Source organism: Amaranthus tricolor, chromosome 10 (assembly GCF_026212465.1).
Source record: "Amaranthus tricolor cultivar Red isolate AtriRed21 chromosome 10, ASM2621246v1, whole genome shotgun sequence".
NCBI classification, from domain to species: Eukaryota; Viridiplantae; Streptophyta; class Magnoliopsida; order Caryophyllales; family Amaranthaceae; genus Amaranthus; species Amaranthus tricolor.
The window spans coordinates 9,868,145-9,877,947 of NC_080056.1; the positions used below are offsets into that span (position 1 = coordinate 9,868,145).

Here is a 9,803-nt window from a genome sequence, read left to right on the forward strand (position 1 = left end):
AATACGCAGTAGTTTCAAGAACTTTATCCGGGAAAAACTGGAACACATTGTCAAAGTAATTTGATTTTCTTGATTCAAATCCCTCTAAATTTAAGCCATTCATAAATAGGATTTTCCTGTTGGAACCCTAATTAACAGAATAAGATAAATAAGCATAAAATAAGAAGAAACATAATAAGCAAGTAAAGAAATTGTTAGAGATCACTAAAAACCAAAAAAACCTAATGTGAAAATCCCAAAAACCTAAAGTTAAATAAATAGGAGCGAATGAAAGTCCCAAAAACCTAAAGTTAAATTGTTAGAGAACATCCAAACAATCAACGCAATCCAAAATAAATTTAATCCAATTTAAAGCCCAAACATCACAATCTTAGTATCTTACCCCTAACTAGCTTTAAATCAAATATATACTATATATGTACATATTTGAGAACAGATTATTAGTATCATCATCATCTTTACTCATGTTTGTAGTATATTGCCTATGAAATCCTCTTTTGAGTATTTTTAATTGAGTAGAATATCTTAATTTACAATTCAAGCTATCCAAGTAAAATGAACCTTAACTGGTGATTTTCTAAGCAAAATTTCACTAAAATTTTGTTACCATTAACGTTTTATAATACCAGGTAACAAATAGCTGTAACAGCTTTTGTACTATTAGCGTCCTGTTATCAGTTTTCATTTCAAATACTGGATAATGACTGGGATGTTTATAGCAAAAGATCAAGAAGAAACAAAGGAAGCTGCAAACAGTACACAAGCAGCAACTGAGGGGCTGGAAGAGGAAAAAACCTTAAGGATTAGAACTCATCGATAAGCTTGTCCAAAATCATATTAACAGGACAAGGGCAAAGTCCAGAGTTTTGTAAGCACTTAAGAATCAATTAACTGAGTCATGAGCTATACAGCACACTTGAACTACTTTTAAAAACTAAATGTCATGGATCCACTAACTCCCTCATCTCATCACTAATTATTAATTCTAGCTGATTTTCTCCATTTTCCCTTGCAAGATCCTTCTTCGATCCCTGCAAATTAAGCTTGTTTGAGACAAATTAAGCTAGTTAAATCATGAAGTAAAACATAAATTGTGCATCAAAACGTCATATTAAGACAGTTCCAATTTGAACTGGAATAGTTATGGCTCTGCGTCAACTCCAACATATCCCTAAATAATTTTTAATTGAAATGCCTACTTCCCTTATGTCAATGTGATCGTATCAACTCCAACATATTCTTAAAAACTCAAAGATAACTACATTACAAATCAAACATATATCCACTGTATACCTAATTTGCAATTGTTTAATGGTGTAGTCATTTTCTCAAATCGATTCCACAGGCAGTAAAAGCAAAATTAAGAGTATAATAGCAAATCAAACCTCAAAATTGATCCAATAGTTCATCAGGGAAAGAAAATTCCAAACCACATTAATTTTTTAGCCATATTTATGAAATTAAACGAAGTCAAACGTATATCCACCGATATAGCTAATTTGCAATGGTTTAATGCTGCACGTTTCAAGAGTACTTGATAGGACTTAAGCGTGAAATTCTTCCGAAAGGGCAATTCTTACCTCATTAGTATCAACTAAAGTTGTAAAAACAAACTATGGTACTAAAAGGCAGAAAAACAAAAATAATACCAAATTTTACAAATGATAAATATGCGAATGTGAGGCTTATGTGAGTAAATTCTTCAGACCAGCAACTGGTGTATCGATGATTCCAGTAAGAACATGAGGACCAGAAATAGCAACAGGAAGGTACAATGGAATATGGATATTAGTTCAAAACTACAACCTATTGTATAAAACAAGAAAAAGGACATTTGTTCAGACATCAAATAGTTATGTCAATGATTCAAACTTATTAGAACCCATTAATACAGTTGTGTTAAGGATTCAAACTTAAAATTGAAGATAAAAAAAAACAATTTAAAAATTAAAACTTGAAAGTGAATTATACCTCATTATGACTTGTATATCTTTCATTGTTGTGTCTCTTTTCTTGATCTTGTTTGCTCGGTTGTGCAGCTTTGTGTGAGGTGTTGCTGGGAGTTGGTTAGTTGCAGGCTAGATGTAGTTGGTGCTTCTTCAATTCACATTAGACAAACGAGGGCTAAACGATTAATCACCAAAGGATTAATCAGCAACAAATCAACTAAAATGAAAAAAAGCTGCAACATGTACAAATATCTAAAATAGCAGCCTATATACCGCAAATCCCACATACTACATACACACAAACCCCACATACTACTCACACATAAAACAATACATTTATACTAAGGTTTTTTCGTAGTGAATTTTGTTGTGATTGGTGTGACTTGAGTGCACTTTAATGAGGTGAATTCATGAGTGTGACTCTTGATTATTTGGTAACTAAATGGGTGCAATTATGTGTGGAGTATTGATGAAGAATTATGGGAGTTAATATGGGTTAATGAAGAATATGTAAGGGTTGATTTATGAGATGCTCGAACAAAGTTACTGTCAGAAGATCTGAAGGGTCGCTCGACCTACTCGCTCGACCGAGCGAGCTCTCCGCTCGACCGAGCGAGTCCTTTTTTGGTTAGTCGAGCAGTCAGACAGAATGCTCCAGATTATGCTGCTTCTCGCTCGACCGAGCCGCTCGACCCGAGCGAGCTCTCTGTTCCGGTCGAGCGAAGTCTCTGATGTGCATGGGATGCTTGTTTTCGACCTTTCAACTCCTTAGACTTAATTCTTAGTATTCATTACTCAATATTAACTATGTAATTTAGTGAGCTAATGACATTTATGTACCTAGTCCTATAAATAAGAGCTCTCATTCACTTGGTGAATACATCCACAAAATACACCCCAAGCCAAACACTAGCCTATATCTCTTCTCTATTGTAATTCTCCATATTTGAGAGTTCTTTGAACTCCTTTTAATAATATAAGAGATACTACACACCGGAGGACGTAGCCATAGTTTGGTGAACCTCGTTAAATCTTTGTGTCATTTTATTGCATTATTTTCTCCTATAAACATTGTTTTCATTGATAGCGTAATTTGTTTGTCACTAAACTTCATACACTCGATCTTGGCAATATTGGAGTTTGAAACTCATTGTTCGAACTCTAATACATCGTCGTTATCAATTGGTATCAGAGCCAAGTTGTTGTTATCGTGTTTTAGAGGTTGTATTGGTGCAACATGGCTACAATGAAACTTGATATTGAGAAGTTTGATAGGAGTGTGAACTTTGGCTTATGGCAAGTCAAAATGAAAGCAATTTTGATACAAAATGGAGTGCATAAAGCACTAGATGGTGTGGAGAAGAAACCCGAAGGCATAAGTGAGGCGAGATGGGAAGAAATGGATGCGAAGGCTCTATCCGCCATACAACTTTGTCTCTCTAATGAAGTTTTGAGAGAAGTTGTAAAGGAGGAAACTTCAAAAGGCATATGGGAAAAATTGGAATCACTCTATATGGAAAAGAGTGTTACCAATCGACTTTTGTTAAAGAGTCGTTTGTATGATCTCAAATTGCATGAAGAGAAGCCGATGAAACCGCACCTTGATGAATTTTACTCAATAGTTATGGATTTGCAAAATATTGATGTAAAAGTGGATGATGAAGATTTGGCTATTCTATTGTTAGTTTCACTACCACCCTCATATAAGCATTTTAGAGAAACTTTGTTATATGGAAGAGACACTTTGAGTAGTGAGGATGTTCGAAAGGCCTTGACTCAAAAGGACCTTATTGATTCTCAATTTGCTCAAAAGGAGTCTAGAGTTCCTAATGATGCTTTGTTTGTTAAGGAATCGGGTAGGAATAAAAGGAGCATGACTTGCAACTTTTGTAAGAGAAAAGGCCACCTCAAGAAAGATTGTTGGAAATTAAAAGCCAAACAATCCGGTGAAAGCAAATCCGCAAAAGATAGCTCCGCCGAAGCTACCTATGTTGTAGATGATGAACTATATGATGTTGGTGCTCTTGTCGTTACTAGTGAATATAAGGGTGGTGATGATTCTTGGATTTTGGATTCGGGATGTTCGAGACACATAACTTTTAACTCTAGGTTCTTCTCAACTTATCAAAAGGTTGATGGAAGAAAAGTCACTATGGGCAATGAGGCTAGTTGTCCGATAGTTGGTATTGGAGATGTTAAAATTATCATGTTTGATGGTGTTGTAAGAACGTTGACCGGAGTCCTTCATGTTCCAGGTATGAATAAAAACATAATTTCCCTTAGTATTCTGGATAAAGAAGGTTTGAGGTGCATTGGTGAAGGTGGAGTTTTGAAGGTTGGCAAGGGTCCTAATTTGTTCTTGAAAGGATCCATTAATGATGGCTTGTATATGCTTTTGGGTTCAACCTTAATTAGTTCGGCTTGTGTGTCCACTACTTCAACCGAGCATGAAAATAATATTGATACTTCTTTTAACGACAGTTTGAGAATAATTCCAACATATCCCAATGAGTCCATGGGATGGACTTGATTGGTAATTAAAGCATACTCTTGTGAGCCCTTTGAGGGCATGTTTAGTACATGTGCTATGTTTGTGCACATGTGTTGTTTTTGTTTTTGTTTTTTGAGTATGATGTTGTGTAAGTTGTTATGTTATGTTTGGAGTGAATTAGAGAATTCCATTGACTTGGGTGAACTCAAGTCAAGGTGGAGATTGTTGTGATTGGTGTGACTTGAGTGCACTTTAATGAGGTGAATTCATGAGTGTGACTCTTGATTATTTGGTAACTAAATGGGTGCAATTATGTGTGGAGTATTGATGAAGAATTATGGGAGTTAATATGGGTTAATGAAGAATATGTAAGGGTTGATTTATGAGATGCTCGAACAAAGTTACTGTCAGAAGATCTGAAGGGTCGCTCGACCTACTCGCTCGACCGAGCGAGCTCCGCTCGACCGAGCGAGTCCTTTTTTGGTTAGTCGAGCAGTCAGACAGAATGCTCCAGATTATGCTGCTTCTCGCTCGACCGAGCCGCTCGACCCGAGCGAGCTCTCTGTTCCGGTCGAGCGAAGTCTCTGATGTGCATGGGATGCTTGTTTTCGACCTTTCAACTCCTTAGACTTAATTCTTAGTATTCATTACTCAATATTAACTATGTAATTTAGTGAGCTAATGACATTTATGTACCTAGTCCTATAAATAAGAGCTCTCATTCACTTGGTGAATACATCCACAAAATACACCCCAAGCCAAACACTAGCCTATATCTCTTCTCTATTGTAATTCTCCATATTTGAGAGTTCTTTGAACTCCTTTTAATAATATAAGAGATACTACACACCGGAGGACGTAGCCATAGTTTGGTGAACCTCGTTAAATCTTTGTGTCATTTTATTGCATTATTTTCTCCTATAAACATTGTTTTCATTGATAGCGTAATTTGTTTGTCACTAAACTTCATACACTCGATCTTGGCAATATTGGAGTTTGAAACTCATTGTTCGAACTCTAATACATCGTCGTTATCAAATTTAATACACATTTTATTAGATCATCAGTTATATGAGATAAAAGCATTTGCAGTGTCACTCTCTGTTTCTCTTCTTTCCCACTTACCCACATACAAAATAACACTAGGTCCACAAGCCATTCAATGAACGCATAGAATTTATCCAATGGATTAAAGTCTTCAACCATTTTCTAAGGCTTGATAGTAGTCCTTTGGCTCTAAATTTTAATTACCTACTTTAATCATCATAATGAACCACGAGGAATCAAAATCAGGGTTCTACCCAAACATAAAGAGATTATCCATGTCCTTCATTGAGCTAAATGCTTTATTTGTACTGCTCTTCCCTTTTCATCTAACACTCATGCATTCATACGATGATATCATTGTGCCAAATGAATAGAGGATCTTGATGAATGCATGATTAATAAATTTACCCCTTTTGCCCTATTGATCTTTACATATTTCTCCACTATTTGTTTCCCATCAATCTTTACACTAACTATCTATACGATTCCACATTAACATACTTACACTTTCAATTTATTCATCTTTCACTAAACTATTTGCTCCACTACTTTCAAGGAGTACCAAAACTTGCACAAATTTGTCACAATAAAAAATCTAATCTAATGAAACCCATGAGAAAATAAATTAATCAATTTAAAGCTAAAAACTTTATTGAAGAAAATTTTAACCTAATCAATAATATCAACACACTTACCATTTTTCTTACTATGCTTTAACTTCCAAATCCGCACACCTGAACTTCCTGAAAAAACTGAATTCAAACGAAACAAAAATCAAAATCACACAAAAATCCACATAATTTATCACTACAATACTTATAAGTTTTAACAATGTGAGAAACAATCACAACATTAAGCTTCCATCTTTAATGGAGAAAAAAAGAAAAAAAAGCTACCAACTTTGCAACAAACTACAGAAATCATTGATCAAAGGGCTTTTGAACCCAGCTTGCTCCGCTGGACACAGGAACTTTCTCTGCTTTATGCTGCTCTCTACATAAATCCACCATAATCTTTGTTTCCGCAATTTTACAATGAATATTAAAAATAAGAATACTGACATAACTTGATGATTCGCAAAATATTTAACGAAAGAAATAGAGTAAAGAACATTGATTGTCCATGAACAAGAGATAAAATCTAGGGTTTAAGTTATTTTCAGGTAGAAGGGACGCCAGCATTCAGCGAGGCATCAGTTGCCCACATAGACATTTACACACATAGGCATCATAATTAATGATTTTGATCTGGTTTGAAGAAACGATTCGTTTCAGTTTCGCTTGACAAACATCAATGACAAACAATAAACAAACTAAATAGCATTATAATATATAAAATACTAACATTTTAATACCCAATGACACTGAGAGGCTTTCACTTGACCTGGATATGCACTCAACCTTAGCGTTGTTAGCAAAAACAATCAAAACTTGAAAACAATTGGTAAAACATCACATGCAACTTCACATAGATGATATATAAAACTCAACATACTTTAATAACACATTTTTTAATTACTAATTCTCCTTGCGCAATGTCTTTTAGTAGAATAGGACATTTGATCCGTAAAAATCAAAAGTATAAACCAAAATAAACCCAAAAATATCAAAAACCCACAATTTAAAACCAAAAAATTGAAACTTACATTGTAACAACTATAAAAATCTCAAATTTAACACATATAGCAAACAACATCATAAAAAAACAATCACTAAAAACTTAAAAACAACAAATTTTTTGATATTTTGGGAAAAATTAAAATTATGAAAATAAGAAAATCAACCTTTAGATTGGGCAACACAAATCATGATCAATAAAAACAAAGTTCTAGCAGTTGACAAATTAAAAACAATATCCATACAATTTGATCAGTATAATCACTCCAAGCAAAGTACTTCTTTTGTCCATCTAACAAACAAAAATAATACCTTTATCCATCAATCCAATCATGTTTTTGGTAGGCTTCATCCCTCTACCTTAGTGAGAAGACTACTCACTAATGGAATGCATAGGGACAAGTAAATTCAACAAATAAACAAAACTAACAACAATAAACAGAATTAAAGAGATTCAGAAGCAAGAATACCTTAACAATGGAAGACAATAAAGAATAAAACCACAAACTTTAAACTACATAAAGATACTAATTAAAATTAAGGAAAGATTAAAGCTTGATTAAGAAATTACTAAAAAGGAAAGCATGAAAATAAGAAAATAAAAAGTTCTAAGAATGAGAGGAAAGATTCGAAGTTTCTAGAAGAAGAAAGCGCAGAACATAAATTGATTAAGCTTAATTCACTGAATTGAGCACATATTCGGAACGGAAAAAATGGTCATAGAAAAGGGAGAGGAAAGAGGAAAGAAGAGGAATGAGAAGAAGCCATCCAAAGTAACGCGAAGAAGCAGATTGCAAAAGAAGGTGTAAACAGTAGTTTTACTGTTCATTTTGAACAGTATTCTTCCCTTCCCCTCTGCGAGCAAGTTACACTATTTAATTTAATAATGCTATTTTCAATCATTTTTATTAACAATAATTCACATGTAAATATTAGATTGTTAATATATTGTAAAGACGTGAAATATGCAAAGGTTGAAGATGTATAGGTAGTAATAATAGCATCAGATTAGAACATCAAAACGTATTGAAGGCTTTATACACTTATTATGTAATGTTATTTTATATAATTCTGCATTGAGGGAATGATGGCTGCTAGACATCCACTGTTGATGGGTTGATTGGCTTGTTGAAAGACTAATAGTTGGGCAACTATGTTGTTGAGGATGATGTTGCAATGTTGTCAATTTGTCAAAGTGGATTTTATGATAAATGTATAGGTAAACTTTTCTTCATTTTTTGATTTGAATTAGATGTTGGTTTGCACTATTTATTGTTGTTCTTGTCCTATCTTGATGTGCATGTTGGTCCTGGTGTTGTGTCAATGTCTCATCTGTGTTGTTGCAGGTCTATGCTATTTTATCGTTGGTGTTGCTCCTCTAACAGTGGTTGCATGCTTTTGTATAGTCTATTTATTATTTGACTTTAGTGTTTTTATGCAGCCTATGTGTTACCCTTGATGTTTTCGTGCAGTTTGCTTATTTGCCCTCGGTATTTTTGTGCCACTTGCTTGTTCGCCTTGTTGTTCAGCCAGGTTATTGTGTGTTTTTGAAGTAGTTAGATTATAACAATAAGAGAATGACATCTAAAATGAAAATACATCACACAAATATCATGAGAGACTAAAAGGGAAATATAAAATTTGATCATCATTGAAATTCAAGTAAGATTTCAAAATAATCGAAAAACAAGCTTAATTGCAACACCACATTAAAGTATGATATCCTTGAGAAACTCCAACCATGAAGAAGTGAAGACGAGGGAAGGAGATGAGGTTGACTGCGAAGTATACATAATTATCAGAATTTCAGGTCTGATCTACGATCTTACGATTTAAGAATAGGCAACCGATTCAGAACATAGAGAGGATCTTAATGTGGTAGAATCATGCGATCCTACTTAAGTCAAGAATTTAGGTGGTAGGATCATAACAAGATTCTACTATCCCACGATCCAACAATCCGATTTTACATGAGCAATTGCAATCGTTAAATATTTTCATATAATACAGATTTTACTATGTGTAAATAAAAACTTAAAATTATTATATCAATACTTTTATAAAATTCAAGTTTTTCTTGATTTGCTGTTTAAAAATGATTATTAAAAGTATTTTTTTAAAAAAAAGATGAAGTCAAACAAAGGTTTTACTTACAACTTAAAACTTAAAAAGATAACAAATATAATTGATAATCAGTAATCCAAAGCCCATTAATGCATATTTGTAGAATCACACGATCCTACGATCCGATTCTACCGATTTCGATACAACCCCCTCAACGATCCTAGGTAGATACACGATTCTAATAACATTAGAAGTATATATGATTTAGCGAGTCCTTTTAATAAATATAGTGTAATAATCTAAAAACAACAAACTATAAATCTTAAACTCCAATGAAATAATGTCAACAAAACCTAGGTGGATAAAACTGATACGGCCAATTTTGATTTTGTATAGGTCGACCAAGTAACCTAGTCGTAAGTTGTAACCAACAAAAACATTCAAAAATTATGATCGAAACAAAAAGTCTTGCAATTTATATTATGTATAGGTTTGAGGAGGAAATGAATATGCATCATCTGACGCTGAAGAAATGCTAAACACATTGTAAGCAATTCAGCCCTAGTGACAGAAGTCATACTCAGAGTGTAGTTTGAAGGTTTGATCACTTCTTCAAGGGTTGAGATTAAAAGGTAA

General features: G+C 33.7%; 1 long non-coding RNA gene across 9 annotated transcripts in view; it reads right to left on the bottom strand.

The window, feature by feature from the left end:
- The window catches only part of LOC130825866 (uncharacterized), a 14,115-nt gene extending 5,992 nt beyond the window's left edge, over positions 1 to 8,123 (bottom strand). For 3 of the 9 annotated variants that reach the window (XR_009046980.1, XR_009046975.1, XR_009046972.1), the window contains exons 1-2: positions 6,183 to 8,123; positions 1,972 to 2,124 (exon numbers count right to left, since the gene is read on the bottom strand). This is a non-coding gene — a long non-coding RNA (uncharacterized LOC130825866). Of the gene's footprint in view, positions 1,032 to 1,971; positions 2,125 to 6,182 lie in introns of all 9 variants that reach the window. The other 6 variants (XR_009046978.1, XR_009046973.1, XR_009046977.1 and 3 more) reach the window with 5 other exon arrangements.
- Positions 8,124 to 9,803: the final 1,680 nt, after the last annotated feature.